Genomic DNA, 19,478 nt, shown 5'->3' on the forward strand with positions numbered 1-19,478 from the left:
ACTTCAAGTTGATCTTTATCTGTTATAAAGTTCGCTACCACCAGTGGTTAACATTACCACTTCATTTTCCACCAATCATCTTTCAGCCTATTCTACATACCAGTTAACAGGACACTAAAACCAATAGCAGAATGACAGGCTCTGGCAGAATCTCCAAAGACAAAATGGCATACTTTGTTCAGTTTTACCCAAAATAAGTAAAACCAAGACATGCTTGGGCCAGCTGAACCAACATCAATAAATAATTCACAGCTGCACTGATACAATTTAACTCTTTCCAATCTGACACGTGGGTTCTCAAGAATACACAAATCTCATTATATATGGAGAGATGAGTTCAGTAAGTGATAGAGAAGCCACTAAATCTATTCAACGTAGGACTGTCTTTGAAAAGTTTCCTTAGATTTAGCCAGAACACAAGCAGCAAGACGAGGCAAACCGGTCTTTAGCTCTCAACTGGTGATGGGTAGAAAAATAATTGCCCCACATATATAGAGTCTTTGTTATCTATAGTTGTCAGAGCTATTGTGCTGCAAATCAATCATATTAGATGAGCTAAATGTAGGATATAAAGCATGGAAAACCCCCAGGGCTTGTACATGGTCCAGGCCGGTACTTGCCTTTGAAGCAGACAATTTTTCCAGTTCAGAGTTTCCCAGGAAGTCCACATCACTGATCTCAACAGCATTTGCAGATCTATTCTTTCCACCAAACAGGGAGAAACTGTGATTGCTAGAATTCTGTAACTATACAAAAGAGAATGTGGAATTTGGGGCTGGGTCCCAAGCAAGAGGCAAATGTCACCCATGGAGGCCCAGTTATCACCTGGCACCAAGCAAAGCTGTAACATGGTGTTTTTCTCTCTGTTGCAACATTCAGATGTGGTCAAGTTCATTTCATGTGGCCTCTATGTCTTAGGAACACAGCCCCACGATGGAGCACATATTGATAACATCAAGACAAGAGTGAGCCTCTTGAGGTGGGCAAATACCAATTTACACCACCCAAAGCTACAGCCATAAGAAAGAGTCAGTGAAACTGACAAAGCAGAAATAATCCCTGGGTGACTTATGTTCAAGGTGACTGTAGATCAGGAATTACCCAAATCTATTCCTACCAGTTACCTCACCTCCTGCTAAGGCAGACATTCCCTGACATAAAGTGACCCAGAGAAGAGAGCGTATTACAGCTAAAGACAGAAAGACCCTTCTTGACCTACCAGCATGCCAATATTATTTGAATGAAGATATACCTTTAGATAGTACAAAATTCATCCTATGTTATGAGCTGCCTTATGTAGTACTTGAGTTTTTGTGCTATCTGAAACAACCTGCAGTTTTAAACAGCTGACAGGCCTTGACTAATTCTGCCTAGCGGCCTCATATTTTTCTGCTGGATACCTGAGAGAGTTCATCCAGGAACAAATGCTTCCAGACAGCAAAGAGTGAACACAGTTAAGCAGTGCTTAAATATGGGATTGCATATTTATTTCTGCCAGTTACACCCAGCTTTTTCTCCTCAAAACAGCTTACTCAACATTCTCCTCTTCTCCACTTTATCCTCACAACCATCCTGGGAAACATGCAAAGAATCACATTGCCAGTGAAGACAAAAAAAAAATATTCCTGTGTGATGTCTTCAATAAAAATAGATTTGCAGTCTTTCAGACATATTTAATTTCTTCCACAACCATTTAGCTAAAACCATTTTTATGCAATACTATTCAAATATTAAAATATTTTGTTGTGAATTACCTAGGCCTAGAAAAAAAGGGTAAAAAACAACTACTGAAGAATTCTTTTTAAAAGCACACCGATGATGTTGTGACATTGCTAGAATGAAAGGTGCTCTTAGAATTATGTGACAGAAAGTAAATAAATTTTCAGCCACACTTCAGGACAATCTCATTACACCAAACTGGCCTCTCAATATCGCATACTGTATTACCTCAAAAGCCTAGAATGTTACACACCAACTCTTTCCCTCAGTATTTATTTTCCCCTCAAGTTATTTTCCCACTTTTCTCTAAAGAACCTACACAAATTGAAGAGATATATCTGTATTAAAAACTGGACAGGTTTAACATGCTACTACAAATTCAACGCATTTTATGAAATAACAAATTGTAGCAGTAGAACGGTGTCCAGTGGCACCTTTAAAGCTAACAAAGTTTAATTCTAGGTATAAGCTTTTGTGAGCATGCACACTTTTTTATCTGAATAAGTATGCATGCACACAAAAGCTTATATGCAGAATTACATTTTGGTGGTCTTAAAGGTGCTGCTGGACTCAAACTTCGTTTGGTTGCTTCAGATCCACCCAGATACACACCTGAATCAATTTTGCTATATTAGTCTCCAGTTTTACACAAAACAACATGGGTGACACTAATGTATTTCATCTGTGTATACTCCAGCAAGTATGCTGACACAGTCCAAGTGGCACCCATGTCAAAACAGAGACTGGCTGTAAAACATTTAAACAAAAGTTTGCATACCCTCTTCTGCTTGACCCAGTTAATTTTATGTCCCTCTCCCCCCACTGTTGGCTGTAGTACAATTCTTGCCTTGAAAAACAAAATTACCTTTAAGATTAAAAACAGAATTGTAAAACTGAACTTCTATGGCCCCTTCAATCATCCTTTGGAAAACTCAGGATAACGACACAGTCTACAAAGGGGATTACTGTCTAATGAATGGCTTAAGTTTTATAAACTCCCTCTGCAGACTAATCTTAGTGTCATTCTTAGTTATGGGTAGTACATTCTGACCGGGCCTGCTCAGTATGGATGCTCCCGTAAAAGTTGCTCTTTGAAACAGGTGTGTACCACTGTGGATTTGGAGTATATTAACTAGAGCCGACTACTTAGATGCTTTTAAGATGGCAAAATAATCTGAACAATATTCAGGGTAGTATCTGGTGCTACCAAAGGAGAACTTCTCTAGTCCATTAATCTGGTTCCTTCCTGTAGAAGAAGTATGCATTCTATATTGTTACCCCAGTCTTATGAAATGGCTTGCCCAAAGAGGCTACAAGGCCATTGTTCTTATCAGTCTTTAGAAAAAGGGGTGAGGCAGTCTTGTTCCACAGGCCATTTTGTTGCTCTTTTTATGGTAGCTAATAACACTGCTACTATTTCCAGGTGAGTAGCCATGTTGGTCTGAAGCAACAGAATAAAGTTAAGAGTGTTGGACTCAAACGTACAGTAATACAGAAAAACTCATAGTGTCGACAATCAGTTGCACAAAAATAAACTTTTAAGCTTTTAAAAAACCTGCTATAATGAAGGCAGGTTGTTGCCACAGTAGTACAGGAGGCATCATATTGTCTTGGGAGTTCTCAATCAGAAAACTGCACAGAATGGATAACCAACGGATTTGTCGTTTTCTGACAAATCAACGGAAACCTGCCAATCACTACATGGAATGGAGCCCCATAAAATCACATCCCACTGACAACCCCCCACTAGTAACGATCTGGCATACGTTCGTGCCAGCGATGAGAAATTCGTCAGACCAACAGGACAACAATTTATTTTAAACCCCCAACGAATTCAATGGGACTAAACTGGGTCTCGTAAATCCACTTGGCTTGCTCAAGCGCATCCAGCCTTTTCCAAACGGGAGCTGGAAGATCGAAAACAGCACTACGTCATCCCATCCCGCAAGAGAGTGGCGAGCAGGCGCCCCCACCCGAAACAGGACTCGAGCCAGCAGGAGGCTGCAGGAGTTACGGCTTTCGTAGCCCAACCCCCTCGCCCAACGCCTCATCCTCACGAAGCCCACAGCGGGTCTTGCCCTGCCTGCACCGCTGCTCCTCCCACGACTACGCTGGGCGCCTGCTTCCAATCAGCCCAGGATTAAGCGCCCAGAGCACCAGCCCACAACCCAACGGTGCGCAGTCCTCTCCCGCACACAGATAAACTCTGCCTTTCCTACAACAAGGCTGCTCTTGGCCAAAGCGGAAAATGCGCGAGAATGGCCACGCCTGCGCTGATTCCCCACGCAAACTGGGAAAAAACAAGAACTTTATTCTGTCCTCCTCCACGTGGGCATTTAGAACACCTCCCCCCACCTTTGCCTCCATGTGTGCAGAAATTTCTCCCCTCCCCCTAGAGCCCTAGCCCAAACCGTCCTTCACTCGCCGTGTAAACAGCACACACACACCTGCCGCTGCAGAGGGGGCGGAGCTATCCGGCTCTCCCTGGGTCCGCCACCGCCGGTGCTTAATCGCTGCCGTTTTTGCCTCTCCGCTCGCAGGGAACCGACCAGGCCCCGCCCACGGGCTCCTCGCGGGATTGCTCGCGCTGCCCGCCCCCACCATCCCACGCGGCCCCCTATTGGCCGCGCGGTTGCTAGGAGACCTTTCAACAAGGGGCCTTAGAGACACGGCAGCAGCTGTTCTTTCCCCCACTAGAACTCTTCTCCTCACCTGTTGCGAGCAGCCCCAATTTGCGGTTGTGCGGCCTCACTGGTAGGCAGCCGCTTTCCCTCTCCCATAAGTTCGAAACGGTGCAGGGGATGCTTGGTTTGGAGTACATAAGGAAGGGGGAATCTAAAAAGCAAGCAAGCCTGGGTGTACCTGGGCCTTTAGTAAATGTATAAGCTGCCAGTGAAGCTTTGAATGGCGTTGAGGTCAAGAGAAGCTGTTGCTACGGAAGAAAAGGATGTTAAAAGGGAGAGGTAGGGAGGCTGCTTCAGAAACCGGTAAAGCCTGAGTCGAAGGTACCGGCGGGTGAAGCAAAAAGCACTTTCCCGCCCTGGGACTTGGCGCTCGCCGGGAACCTCTTGTACCCTGAGCTACCACCCCCTACAAAGCGATAAAGGTAAAGGTAGTCCCCTGTGCAAGCACCAGTCGATTTTGACTCTGGGGTGACGTTGCTTCACAACGTTTTCACGGCAGACTTTTTATGGGGTGGTTTGCCATTGCATTCCCCAGTCATACACTTCCCCCCCAGCAAGCTGGGTACTCATTTTACCGACCTCGGAAGGATGGAAGGCTGAGTCAGCCTCGAGCCGGCTACCTGAACCAGCTTCCGCTGGGATCGAACTCAGGTCGTGAGCAGAGGGCTTCAACTGCAGTACTGCAGCTTTACAACTCTGAGCCACGGGGCTCTTCTACAAAGTGATACCTATACCTTAATTAGTTCAACACCTGCCTAATGGGCTTCTAGGGTGCTAAATAAGCACGCATTACTTCTTGCACAGTGAGTAGGTTGCCAACTGCCTGAAAAGGAAAATGCCCTATTGCTTTAATAAAGGTGTGATTTGATGTGATTTAACTGGTAATGTAATTTATCTTTTATGCCATGAAAAGCTTTAGATGTTCATTTCTACACTTTAAGTCTCTATTGAGGGATTTATTTCTACACATGAAGTCTCTATTGAGGTGTTTTTTTCCTGCAGCTATAGAACAAAGTTTGAGCCCAGTGGCAGCTTTAAGACCAAGTTTAATTCTGGGCATAAGGTTAGTTTTAAAAGTGCCACCAGACTTAAACCTTGTTCTGCTGCTTCAGACCATGGTGGCTGTCCCCTGAAATCTTGCTCCAACATGCTGAGATGATACAGGTGGTGCGCCATTGCTTTGAATGACTTTTGATATAAAAATGTTGCTAGTATAAAAATCCAACCATTTAAAATAAGAGCTCTACTTTAAAATGTGACAACTCTCCTTGAGCATAAGTGTATTGGGCAGGTGTGGTTATTTGTTTGTTAGTTAATGACATGCCAGCACTGCAGTTTATGAATGAGCATACACAGAAGGCATTCTTTAGAACTTTTGGTCAATTAAAAAGGTGCCTCCTGATTAATCTGAGCAACAGAGTTTTAGGATTTATTTTAATTAATGAAAAGTATCTTGTATTGCCCATACACTCTATTGGCATTCAAAACAGCAGCAGGAGATAATCTGTATTAATAAGTAACCATTCTACCCAGAAAAGGGCACCAAATGTGGCAGTGGGACATGTGTGTGCATCACATAGATTTGTATACACATCACATATTAAAGATGTGGAGAAAAGTGCTTGAATAATGATAGCTAAATGTTGTAGTGCTATTTATGTGTTATCTTCAAGACCATAACATATGTGTTAAGACTGTAACACTAATGTTCTCAAAACAAAGTATTGTTTTCCCCTTCAGAACTATTGTTTCTACTCAGGTGCAGACTTAATTGATTCATAAGATTAATTGACTAAGGTTTCTTTGTGTGCCAGACATACTTTTATCCATATTTTGCCAAATATTGGTTTTGATAACCCACAAATGGTATGTTTTCCATTGATTCACATAGGCTGGGACAGGCATAGGCAACATGTGGCACAACTAAACAGTAGTGTGCCAGTCCATTTTCCTCAGCATGCAAAGAGCCAGTTTGGTGTAGTGGTTAAGTGTGCAGACTCTTATCTAGCAGAACCAGGTTTAATTCCCCACTCCTCCACCTGTATCTGGTGATGTGACCTTGAGTCAGTGACAAGTTTTTACACAGCTGTTCCTCTTGAGCAGTTTCTGTTAGAGCTCTCGCCACCTACCTTACAGGGTGTCTTTGATTTATTTATTTTGCAAATTTATAGTCCTCCCTTTCCCATAATGGGCTCAGGGCAGATTACAACACAATAGGGCAGTTAAATCCAACAATAAGACAGTTAAAAAGTGAAAACAGTTCATTAAATAAAAAATAAGGCAGCATGGATGGTATGAACATAATTCGCAGATTGAGACATAGGAGTCATAGGTGTCTTAGATAATTATCTTTACAAGATAATGCATGGGATGGAGAAAGTAGAGAAAGAGGTACTTTTCTCCCTTTCTCACAATACAAGAACTCGTGGGCATTCGATGAAATCGCTGAGCAGACAGGTTAAAACGGATAAAAGGAAGTACTTCTTCACCCAAAGGGTGATTAACATGTGGAATTCACTGCCACAGGAGGTGGTGGCGGCCACAAGTATAGCCACCTTCAAGAGGGGTTTAGATAAAAATATGGAGCACAGGTCCATCAGTGGCTATTAGCCACAGTGTGTGTGTATATATAAATTTTTTTGGGCCACTGTGTGACACAGAGTGTTGGACTGGATGGGCCGTTGGCCTGATCCAACATGGCTTCTCTTATGTTCTTAGATGTCAAATATCAACAGTGTCGGTCCAGTTCCTGGCTATCAGGATGGTAATGCAGGTAGGCCAGTTAGATGGAATGAAATTAAATGAGGACGCCTGCTTGCCTCAGCCAAAAGCCTGGTGGAACAGCTCCGTTTTACAGGCTTTCCAGAATGGTAGTAAGTCCGGTAGGGCCCGAATCTCCATGGGGAGTTGATTCCACCAGGTCGGGGTCAGGGCTGAAACATGAAAGAACATTTACAATTACCCTATTTCAGAGTGGCTTCATTTTTTTCTTGAACAAAGAGGCAGGGTGGGGATTAATGGCAGATCCTTATAGATTCCTCAGATGTTTACATCCAAGCCCAAAAATACATCCAAAAGAAGGCCAACAACTTGGATTTGTGCAAATCTTTCTATACCCAAGAAATTTAAAATGCTATTTTTAAAAACAAAAACAAATTCCTAATGTTTTGGGTTTTTTTAAAGGATCAATCCATGATAAAGTACTGGATTTAAATGCAACAGAATTTTAAAGCCTAATTAACAAATAAAGCTAAAGGCCTTGCTTCTTGCCCCTATCAATCTAACCAGATAAAGAATGATTTTGGAGCAAAGGCCGCAGTGCTCAGTGCCTTGTAATGCACTACTTTTCATGTTATGAAAATATTCTTTATTTGGTTGGATTGATAGGGGCAAGAAGTAAGACCTTTTCAGAGTAGGACACAGTAAAAAATTAATTCACTCTGGAGTTTCTGCTCCAGAGGCTGGGGTACTAAGAAGTATACTCAGCTGTTGAAATACAGAAAGGATTTTAGAAAACCATAAAATCTTACAAAAAAATTGCTTGGAGCAACTGTATTATGCTCTGTGGATTAGTGTAATTTGCAAATGAGTTTGTAGCATTATTGTGTTCTTGTTACGACTCTAGAAAGTACATGTGTATATATACTACTAAAAGGAAAACGTATACATTATTTGAATGGGATATTTAATACGACAATAATAATAATATCCTGGATTAACTACGGGGTTTTAAATGCTTTTGCTCTTTCAACCTATCACCTCTGCTGGCAACTATTTTTGTGTCTAGGTGCAAGAATTCCTGTTCTTACAGTGTGACCCATTTGCCCTAGTATGTCAAGATAATATTTGCCCTAGTATATCAAGACAGTATAACCTGATTGCTTCCAAAGTTGTGAAAGACCCACAATTTACTGTGGTAGTTGTGCAATGGTACAGTTTAAACATTGCTTTCTAACTACTGAGATCAGTTTACAGTGACGTGTAAAATCTGATTACCCTTGTTATGGCCATTTGCAAAGCAAGGAATGTTAATTTAATTCAATTTGGAGATTTCTAAGGATATAACACTATTTGAAGTGTTTGTTATGTGCCCTTAAAAAAAACCCTTCCTGCAAAGTATCTTCTATGTCCGCTGTCCTCTAATTATATCAAATCAACACTTTCTTATCTATTAATTTTATCATATGTTTACTAATCAGTTTCCTATCATATAATTAGTTTGTTCTTAATTTGTAAAATAATTGTGCTATGACTAAATTTGAACAAGATACAATTTTATAATTGCAAAGCAGCATTTTAGAATGGTTACTGACAAACACAGAAGTAAAAAGGTAAAGGTAGTCTTCTGTGCAGGCACCAGTCTGTGCAGGCAGGATTATAGTGGGGGGCAGGGGGGGGTGCTTGCCCCGGGAGCCGACATGGGGGGCTCCAGATTGCGTATGGAGTCCATTGTATTCTATGGTCCTATAAGATAGAATGGGCCCATAAGGGGCATCATTTTTTTAAATTTTGCCACCCCTCAGAAAACATGTAGATCCATTCCTGCTCTGGGGTGATGTCACATCAAAAGCAGTCAATCCCAAGCTACCGCGGAACCTCTCTCCTTGAAGACCCTATTGCCATAAGTTGGCTGCAACTTGATGGCAAAAAAAATTGATACACAATCCCAGTAGGAAGAAGAGTTGCCCTCAGGAACAGGACACAGAAGGGGTGGGAGTAAATTTACTAGGTGAGTAGATCAGCTCTTAGGTAGTAACCTGATAAGTTATTCTCAAAATGTCTTATCACAGTGTTTCCCATTTGCAGGGTCACACCCGGTACCGGGTCACGGAAGCCTCAGTACCGGGTCACAAGAAAACCAAAGCTTCCTTCCCTTCTATTCCCTCTGTTGTGCAGAGAAAAGCTAGGCTTGAAGACTGACACAGGCTTCAAAGCCTGAGCTCCGTTTGGCTTCCTTCCTTCTCCCTTCTCTGTGTTCCATCTCCCAGCATCTCTGTGCTGTGCAGATAAAAGCTAGGTTCGAAGACTGACACAGGCTGCAAAGTCTGACCTCTGTTTTCCTTCCTTCCATCCCCCAATGTCTCTGTGTTGTGCAGAGAGGAGCTGAGCTCTCCTTCCTTCTCCCCCCTCCCAATGTTTGAGAGAAAAGCTGGAGTCCATTGGCACTTTAGACCCATGAAGTGTTCTTCAAGGTATGAGCTTTCATGTGCCTTGCAGTATGTTCTTTTGGGGAGATTTCCTCGGGAGGCCTGGGTAGCAAAGAAGTGGGGGATTTTTTTTCAGCCAGGAGGGGTGGGGAGTGGGCATTCCAGTAGTTTCTTCTTTTTTTTTTTTTACCATATGACCCCCTGGGCAGAATTGTTGCTGGATGGGGTCATCTGATGGTGAGTACGGCTCCCCCCCATTTGTTCCCCCTTCTTTCTTTCCCTGCAAGTGATGCCCTGTCTGTATTCTTGGTGCTGAGGGGAGGAGCAACAGTGGGAGGGTTTCTAGTGCCCTGGCCCCACTGGTGGACATTCTGGTGCTTTTTGGGCTCTGTGTGAGAGAATTTTGGACTGGGTGGTCCACTGGCCTGATCCAACATAGCTTCTCTTATGTTCTTTCTTTCCATGGCTTTCTTTTCTTTTCCTTTCCTTCCATTTCATTCTTTCCCTTTCTCTTTCTTTCCTTCCATTTTTACTGGATGAAACTTCATCATACTGTTCATCATACTGTTGTTGAAGTCATAGGAGCTCTGCCAATGAAAAGCTGGCATCCCCAGTTGTAGCCAGCTGGCCTTTCTATGACATTTCTGTGTGAGTGAGTGAGAGGTGTGGGACAGAAAGAGATTATTGGAGATTACTGCTGTATAGCTCAACAGCACTGGAAGTGATGGTACTATGCACTTGGCACCATTTTACTGGTCCTGCTTTTAACAGCTTTCTGACACCAAAATTAAACTCCTCCTATAGATATTAAAAAGGATGAAAGAAGTTCACTGGCTAAATATATGCACAACAGGTTGCTTTTAAAGGCATGGGAAACACAGTCAGTAAAAAGCCCCTCATAAATATCTTTTTTGGAATAACTGCAGAAAAGCTTGTATGAACTTCATATAACTTGAAATTAATTCATTAACTGCAGTACAATTCTCTGCTACCTTTCACAGCAATTTCCCAGTGTTTCAGCCAAGGAAAAGTATAAAAAATAGCTGTCAAAAGATTTTCTTAAAACCAAGCAAGCTTGGTTGCAGCTTGAGGCAGGGTTCTAGTAGTAGCAGCTGAAGGAAGGGCCTACTAAATGTGTCAGCATATTTTAGGGTTGCCAAATCTAATTCAAGAAATATCTGGGGACTTTGAGGGTGGAGCCAGGAGACATTGGGATGCAACCAGGAGCAAGGTTATGACAAGCATACGTGAACTCCAAAGGGAATTCTGGCCATCACATCACATCACATTTTTAAATGCCTTCCTTCCATAGGAAATAATGAAGGATAGGGGCACCTTCTTTTGGGGCTCATAGAATTGGACCCCCGGGTCTAATCTTTTTGAAACTTGGCAGGTATTTTGAGGAGAGGCACTGGATGCTATACTAAAAATTTGGTGCCTCTACCTCAAAAAACAGCCCCTCCGGAGCCCCAGATATCCACGGATAAATTCTCCATTATTTCATATGGAAATAAGTCTCCACACGGAATAATAGAGTTCCCAGCGGAGATTTCCCTCCCCTCCCCCCGCTTTCTGATGACCCTGAAGCAGGTGGAGGCTCTCCAAACCAGGGGATCCCCTGCCCCCACATGGGGGTTGGCAACCCTAGCATATTTTGAGGTAGAGTAGCTGCCAAGGCTCAGTGTGGGTGGTGCACAGTGCTGGCATTCCTGATGTTAATGGCAACAGCACTCCCAACTGCATACACTGGCCACTGCTGTTGAGGAAGGGGTGTTTAGGTGGTACAGGCAATTGAACATGGGCATTAGGAGTGCTTGCAAGCTGGAGAAGAACACACAAACAGATAGGTGAATGCAAGTGTGGGGGTGGAAAGAGAGGACCCTGGGAATGTATGAAAAAGTTGCAAACCGCCCACTTTCCACCCCCATTTTGGCTCAGCATGAGTTTTAGAGAGATTTTTCCAAAAACTGAAGTTACTTCAGAAGAAGAGGCAGGTTTGGGGGAGTGCCCTGGAAGTGACATCACAGGAAGAGGTGGAGTTTTGGTTCATTGTGTCCCAGAAATGACATCATTTGGCCCTTGACCTCAAAGTGACACCATGGGGAATGATATCATTCCTGTCTCCCAGCTCCACCCCCAAAGTCTCATGGCTCCACCCCCGAATTTTAGTGGGCCATGAAGGAGAAGTGTAAAAATAACTGGGCCACGGGGGGAGGGGGGGAAAGTTTGGGAAACCCTGCCTTATTAGGTCATAGGGTCTCATGTGCTTATTCATATTAAGAGTTCATGGATACTTCATATTTTAGTCCTTGAATTAAAAATATAAATAAAATAGCTTTAGTGCTAATAAATTCATCACTGAAGCCAAATAAGGTAGCAAGGAAACCTTCATAATAGGCATTCTGAGGCTGGACATAAACCACTAAGTAAAATAGATCAGTATGAACTAAGCTAGAGAAAATAGTCAATACATTGAACAGAAAAGGAAGGAGGTTGTCCCAAAGAAAAGCAATACCATAACCTTGATTGGCTGATAGCAAAACAAATTGTCATCTTAGAAGTGAACTGATAACAGTTCTTTTATCACAAATTAGTGAATTTATAGTTAAATTGCAAGCCTAAGTGGAGGTAAATTTTTGAGGACACAAGCAGAGATGGATGTCATTTTTAATAGTCTCAGTGGTTGTATCTTCACTGAATGTCTCTTAGTAAGATACATTTGTTTTTCTGGTAGTCTGGATTTTATAACTAGACAAAACCCAGTATTTTAACATAGTCCTCCATCCTTCAAAGCAACTAGTTGTCTACTGTTGAAAGTAAGATGCTGAACTAGATTGACTCCTGAACTGATCCAATCAGGCTCTTTTTACACTCTTACATTTCTCAGTGAAAAAACAATCGACGTTTTTGTTTTGTCAGCTTTGGCTGGGATTTGACAGAACTGGTTGGTATAAGTAAAAGAAATCGTCAGAGAGATCTTAACATGCATATATAATAATGAAATATTTTTAAAACTAAGAAAGATTGCTTTTGTACCTCCAATTATAATTGTGCCTTGGTTTGTTTGATAATACAGAATCATAGAATTGGAAGGGATATCCAGGATCATCTAGTCCAACCCCCTGTACAATAATACACTTTATTAATACATATTCAGAACAAACATCCAAAATAAAAGACTTGGACAAAATGGCATTTAAAACAAATATTGGGCTGAATCATTAAAGCCCCTAAAAATTCCTTACTAATAAGTCTGAGCAGTGCTTGGGAAAGATGCATCTCTTAGAGTGGGTCCAAATTAAACATATTAAGTAACTGACCTTTACTCCTATGGTTTCTCCAATGGTGCGTAACTATAATGGAATTCAGATTAGTAAAGAAGCTGAAAAAATGTAAACAAAACACCATGACAAGGCAAACTAACCTGGGATGAAGAAGATAAGGATAACATTTAAATTCAATCAATGACAGCAGAGATAAGAGTTGGATGGTGTCTCTTGCCCTGTCACTTAGGACTCAAGAATAAATTTAGGGAAAATGAGACAGGCCTAGTTCTCTTGTGATGGTAAGTGTAGGTCTAGACTATAGCAGTAGAGACAGGTGTGATCTCACATGACTGAGTGCTGCACTACTGAAAACTTCCTCAGCATGCAAGTTCTCTGTGTTCAGGAGCCATGGTTGCAACCTGAAGTTTCAATCGTTTGGTGAATGCCAGGGCACCAGAAGTGACGTCATGGCATCAGCCCAATACTAATCACCCCTCTTTCCCCTGATATTTTCCCTCCACTACTACAGTTGCCAGGTCTGTGTTGGAAAATACCTGGAGACTTTGAGGTTGGATCTAGGAGAGGGTGGGGTTTGGGAGGGGAGGGGCCTCAGCATGGTACAATGCCGTAGAGTCCACCCTTCAAAGCAGCCATTTTCTCCAGGGGAGCTGATCTCCGCCAGCTGGAGATCAGTTGGAAAAGCAGGAGATCTCGAGGCCCCACCTGGAGGCTGGCAAGTGGGCAGAGTTGACAAGAGGTCTCTAGCATGGGTTTTGTATATATAGCAGCATTACAATCTGAACATATATGGATCTATCAAGTTCAGCATTGTCTACTAGGAGCAACTCTCCAGGATTTCAAGTAGAGTCACATTCTCTGCTACCTAATTATTTCTGCTAGAGATTGAACCTGGGAATTTACACAGAGCAGATGCTGTACCACTGAGCCATAGTCCTTCCCACATGAGTGAACCTCCAGTGTTATAGCCGAGCAAAGATTTATTATGGTCTATTCAAACGAGATGTTTGTTTGCGGGGGGGGGGGGGGCACATCTACTTATATACGTGTCAGCTAAAGCAGGGTATGAGGTCTGTTGGAACTCAGTCCTAAAATGGCTGACTGACTCCATCTTAGTAATAGTAATGTTGTTTCTGCAATGTCATGCTGAGTCATGCTGCATCATGATCCAGCTGTTACCTGTTACTGAGGTAAGGTGGGATGACCTCACCTGTAATTAGGCTTTGTGCTGACTCACAAAGCTGATGCAACCTTCTGGTAAGATTGCATGATTGGTACGTGTACTTAGGGAAGCTCAGTGAGCCTGCTCAGTCTGCCTGTAAGGATTGTGGGTACTGTGAGGCTCACTATCTGGGTGGCAGCGAACACTGCTGGTGTTGGATCCTATGCTACTGTGCTTGGATCGTGCTGTGTATACTTACTGCTGTATACTGTTATCTATCGTGCTGTGTATACTTACTGCTGTATACTGTTATCTACTGAAGTGTGTACTGATTACTGTGTATGACCTTGGCCTGGCAACGACTCTGAATATTGGATACTATCCTGGTAAATATATCTACTATTGTATACAGTTGTTTCTCTTGTCTATTAATTCCTGTGTTTGCCTGTTCCTCTCCTTCAGCTCTTCTGCTGCATGCAAATTCTCTAACATATATCTGAACATATATGGATCTATCAAGTTCAGCATTGTCTACTAGGAGCAACTCTCCAGGATTTCAAGTAGAGTCACATCCTCTGCTACCTAATTATTTCTGCTAGAGATTGAACCTGGGAATTTACACAGAGCAGATGCTGTACCACTGAGCCATAGTCCTTCCCACATGAGTGAACCTCCAGTGTTATAGCCGAGCAAAGATTTATTGTGGTCTATTCAAAAGAGATGTTTGTTTGCCGGGGGGGGCACATCTACTTATATACGTGTCAGCTAAAGCAGGGTATGAGGTCCCTACTTAAAAAAACAACTGAGTGAACAGATGAGAGGAGCTATACAGTGCTCTGTTCTCTTGCCTTACATATTTGTACTCCATATCTTTTAGGTTGCATCTATGCATACACATTTACATGTGTGTTGAGCAAACAAGATGCATCCATTCCTCAGATACAAAAATACGTGACAAAGATCTCAGTCTATAAAAGATAAATTATGAGCACACACTGTAATTTCGATTGGGACTGCACAGGAAGGAGAAAAAGGATTTGTCCCTTCAACCATTGTTTGGTTTCATTAAACAAAACCAGTTTCCCCCATGCTGTCATTTGCTGCTTCCATATGGAGGCAGTTCTCTGTGTAGCTCTCATTGCTGTTCTGAACACAGACAACTACAGTAGCAACGGAGTGTCCACACAACAGTTTTCTCTCCACTTCCCTTCATCACCCACCATTTTCCTGTTGCCTATTGTCCCACAATCTATTTGTTCCCAGCTTCATTTTTTAAAAAATGCTGTTCTTTGTTAGTAGTTTTCTTTTTAGCATGTTTGGGAATGGCAATGAGACACTCACAGTAACATTTTAATGAGGCATCCCCAAAAGGCACAATACCAGGAACAAGGTAAGTACAGTGATTTACTGGGCCCTGGCAACACCAACTCTGGTAAATAGGAACACTCTAGCCCAGTGCAACAATGCATCCATGTATTGAGTTAACTGGAACCTGATCATGGAAAACTGCATCCTCCTGGATGCAGGAGTTGGAGGAAAACTGCGTCCCCCAGACTATTCTCTTTTTCTTAGTTTCAGTTTCTGCATTAGTCTCAAGTTGGTTGCAATAAAGCAGTTATGTTATATTCAGAAATTCATGCGAGTACAGGGATTTATTTCATAATCACCATGAGATCACGCAACACTATGCTCGCCTCTGTGCGATAGCTAGGTTGTCTGCATGACACAGAATATGCAGAGGAAGCAACTGAGTGCATGCTCCCTCAGCAACAATCAGAAAGCAGTGCTGATCACTATGGGATGGGATGGCACCACAGGAGGTGAACACACAAGCTCATCCTCTGTGTTAGCACAATATGGATTACTTCATGCAAAAGTGAGAATTAGGGTTGCCAACACCAAACAAGGAAACTCCTGGAGACTGGGGGGGGGGGGGCAGAGCTTGAGGAGAGCTGGCTGGATTTGGGGAGGGGAAGGAGCTCAGCAGGGGATATTTCCATGGACTTCACCTTCAAAAGCAGCCATTTACTCCAGCAGAACTGGTCTCTGACATCTCAAGATAAATTGTAATTCTGGGAGATCTCCAGGTCCCACCTGGAGGTTGGGAACCTTAGCTGGGAAGCACAGCCAGCACATTCACGCTCACTGTCCCTCCAATGTATTAACACAGAGACAGATAATCTTCACAGGGCTCTTATTGCATCCCATTAAATGCAGGGCAGCCATCCTAGGGGCTAGTGTGTCCCTGTTAAATTTGTGAACTCAATCCTAGCAAACCCTAGACCTTCAGGACCTTGAGAAAGAAACAGTTGTACATTTCTTCCCATTTCTTTTTTCTTTTTATAAAAAGAGCCATAATTCTGGAGATATAAGAAGACATATTCTGTCCACTCATATGCTGCATAATTATTGAAGTTTATCAGGTACCTGCCTCCATTTTGAACAATGACTTGAATAAAGAAATATATCTTGTGAGGTAGGTGGGGCTGAAAGAGTTCAGAAAGAACTGTGACTGGCTCAGGTGGATGACTGAGGAATCAAACCTGGACAAAGAACTATACGGATTGTACCCCAGTTCTGAATATCCGAGGAAGCTCTTCTGTGAAACAGCTGGTTTCAGCCTGTAGCTCCATCATCAGAATGTGAATTGTTGGGGTTCTACTCTTACTTCCACTGGCACATGAAAAAGGGCTTTGACCCCCATTATAAATTTATGAGTTGCGCAGTGGGCTTTACTATTGTTAGTTTGAATATTGTTTCCGCTAGCAGCGGAACTTTGGCAAGTCAAGTTTGAATTTGATGGAGTATGAGTGCAGTGTTGCACATTGGGGATGTTTGTGAATGATATATTTTTGTACATTTTGTATATGCTGTTGATCATTTCATAAATTGTATATTTTTCACAAATTCATTGGAGCACGCCAGTAATTTTAGCTGTGAGTTTTTTCATTGTCTCTTAAATCCCTAGTTGGGAGCAGGGATTCCCCTAGTTTGGAGGTCCTCACCACCTGCTTCAGGGTTATCAGAAAGCAGGGGGAGGGGGGGAATATCCACTGGGCATTGCATTATAATAGAGAATTAATCCAAGGATATCTGAGGCTCTGGGGGTGCTGTTTTTTGAGGCAGATAGAGGCACCAAATTTTCAGCATAGCATATGGTGCCTCTCCATAAAAAAATCCTCAAGTTTCAAAAAGATTGGATTCGGGGATCTAATTCTATGAGTCCCAAAAGAAGGTGCCCCCATCCTCCAGTATTTTCAATGAAGAGAAGGCATTTAAAAGGTAGGGCTGCCACTTCTGGTGCCCTGGCATTCACCACCCCTGGGCCGGGCAGGGGTTCTCCCACTCAGGAGGTCCCCAATCCGCCAGCCCACATGGGGCTGGCGGGGAGGATCCTCTCCTGACATTGCTAGTGCAATGATGTAACTTGCAAGTGACATCACCGAGCCAGCAACATCGCGTGCCGGCCATTCTAGAAGCTTCTGCAAAAACTGTGTGGTTTTTCTGGATGCACTAACAATTTGGGAGATAAACTATACGGTACCATAGAGTTTTCCCTCCCAAATTGCTAGAGCGTCTGGGAAAACCATAGAGTTTTTCTGGAAGCTCCTAGAGCAGCCAGAGCATGACGTTGCTAGCATGATGGCATCACTTGCGAGTGATGTCATCATGTCGCATGCATAATATACGCGTGCACTATATACCCAGAGGCCATGGGGGACTTAGCAACCCTATTAAAAGGTGTGTGGTCCTTTTAAATGTGATGACCGGAAGTCCCTTCAAAGTTACCGTATTTTTCGCACCATAAGACGCACTTCCCCCCCCCAAAAAAGTGGGGGGGAAGTGTGTGCGTCTTATGGAGCGAAGGTACGTACCTTCCTCCGGGGGGGGGAATCCGCTGCCTCCGCCTCTGATCCCGGCGCTTCCCCCGCACCTGCCTGCCTGGCTCCAGCTCTGATGCTTACAGCATGCGCCAGGATCGCTCCCTCCGCCCTCCGATCCCAGCGCTTGCTTTAAGCATCAGAGCTGAAGGCAGGCAGGCATGGAGAAAGCACGCCGCCCCCTCCACAGCCGGTGCTCGCGAAGCGCTGGGTTTGCGGAGGGGGTGGGTGCTTCCTCAGTGCCTGTCTGCCTGGCTTCAGCTGATGCTTAAAGCAAGCGCTGGGATCGGAGGGCGGAGGGAGCGATCCTGGCGCTTGCTGTAAGCATCAGCTGAAGCCAGGCGGACAGGCACGGAGGAAGCACCCGCCCCCTCTGCTAACCCAGCGCTGGCTGTGGAGGGGGCGGCGTGCTTCCCCCGCACCTGAGTGCCTGGCTGGGAGACAAGCGGCGAGATCGCTGCCTCCGCCCCCATCGCAAACCCAGCATTTTGCAGGGAGCGATCTCGCTGCTTGTCTCCCAGCCAGGCACACAGGCGCGCTTCTCCCTCGCCTGCGTGCCTGGCTGGGAGACAAGCGGCGAGATCTCTCCCTGCAAAGTGCTGGGTTTGCGGTGGGGGCGGAGGGAGCGATCTCGCCGCTTGTCTCCCAGCCAGGCACCTGCATCTAATGGTCCGGAGTGTCTAATGGACCGAAAAATACGTAATTGTGCTTGTCAAACCTTGCTGCTGGCTCCATCTCCAACGTCCACCCCCAAAATTCCCAGATATTTCCTGAGTCAGACCTGACAACCCAATGCAAGATTGGAGGAAAAAAGTTGTCTTGACCCTTTAACAGCAGCTTGCTTTTCTGGAAATAGATATTTAAAGCTTTTCATGACATAGAGGTAAATTAAGCATCTTTTAAGGGGACAGGGCATATTTCTCCAGGCCATTTGGCAAGATTCAAGACAAAAGGCCTTGGAACAGGTGGGAAGGAATTTTGCAGGTGACAATTTTCGCATCCTTGGTCTTTCTGTAGATTATTCTTTCTGTTTAGTCTATCTGTCATGGGGAAGCCCTGAGGGTAATTGCATTAATTTGCACATAAATCAGATGGCTCAAGTTATGCTGTAAATTTTTCAAAGAACAATTCATGTGCAAAAATGTGAATATTTTGGATCATTCTAAGGTTTCCATGTGTTTTTGCACTTAGGTTGTTTATTCTATAACTCCTTTTGCATATTATTATTATTATTATTATTTGATGCTGAAATCTTTCATTCCATAGTCCAGCAGGTTTCACCAGTTTTCTATTGAAAGATAATTATTATCCTCTAATTTCCTGTCTTGGCATGTTCTCCTTGCTTATATTTATAACACAGCATCTTAAAAAAAATTCAGCTCCCCCACTTTCCAACAGCTGTGGAACAGAGTTTTGCTGACTGATCACTTGGAAGACCTTTTGTTGGTGGGGGCTGCTATAACCATAATGGAAGGATAGAAAATGGAAACAGCAGTTGCATGAGATATTTGAGAGAAATGGAAATTAATCTATTGAATTCTGCCCTGGTGAGAATAAGTACTTAATCTATACTACAATTAACAAGTGTAAGAAGATTAGAC

At 43.4% G+C, this 19,478-nt stretch overlaps 1 protein-coding gene across 3 annotated transcripts in view; it reads right to left on the minus strand.

The window, feature by feature from the left end:
- The window catches only part of SSX2IP (SSX family member 2 interacting protein), a 32,248-nt gene extending 27,931 nt beyond the window's left edge, over positions 1 to 4,317 (minus strand). The window contains exons 1-2 of one of the 3 annotated variants that reach the window (XM_060232125.1): positions 4,167 to 4,317; positions 621 to 746 (exon numbers count right to left, since the gene is read on the minus strand). The gene's annotated coding sequence lies outside the window, so the exon portion shown is untranslated. Of the gene's footprint in view, positions 1 to 620; positions 747 to 4,144 lie in introns of all 3 variants that reach the window. The other 2 variants (XM_060232126.1, XM_060232127.1) reach the window with 2 other exon arrangements.
- Positions 4,318 to 19,478: the final 15,161 nt, after the last annotated feature.

The sequence above is a fragment of the Heteronotia binoei genome, chromosome 2, assembly GCF_032191835.1.
Source record: "Heteronotia binoei isolate CCM8104 ecotype False Entrance Well chromosome 2, APGP_CSIRO_Hbin_v1, whole genome shotgun sequence".
In the NCBI taxonomy this organism is placed as follows: Eukaryota; Metazoa; Chordata; class Lepidosauria; order Squamata; family Gekkonidae; genus Heteronotia; species Heteronotia binoei.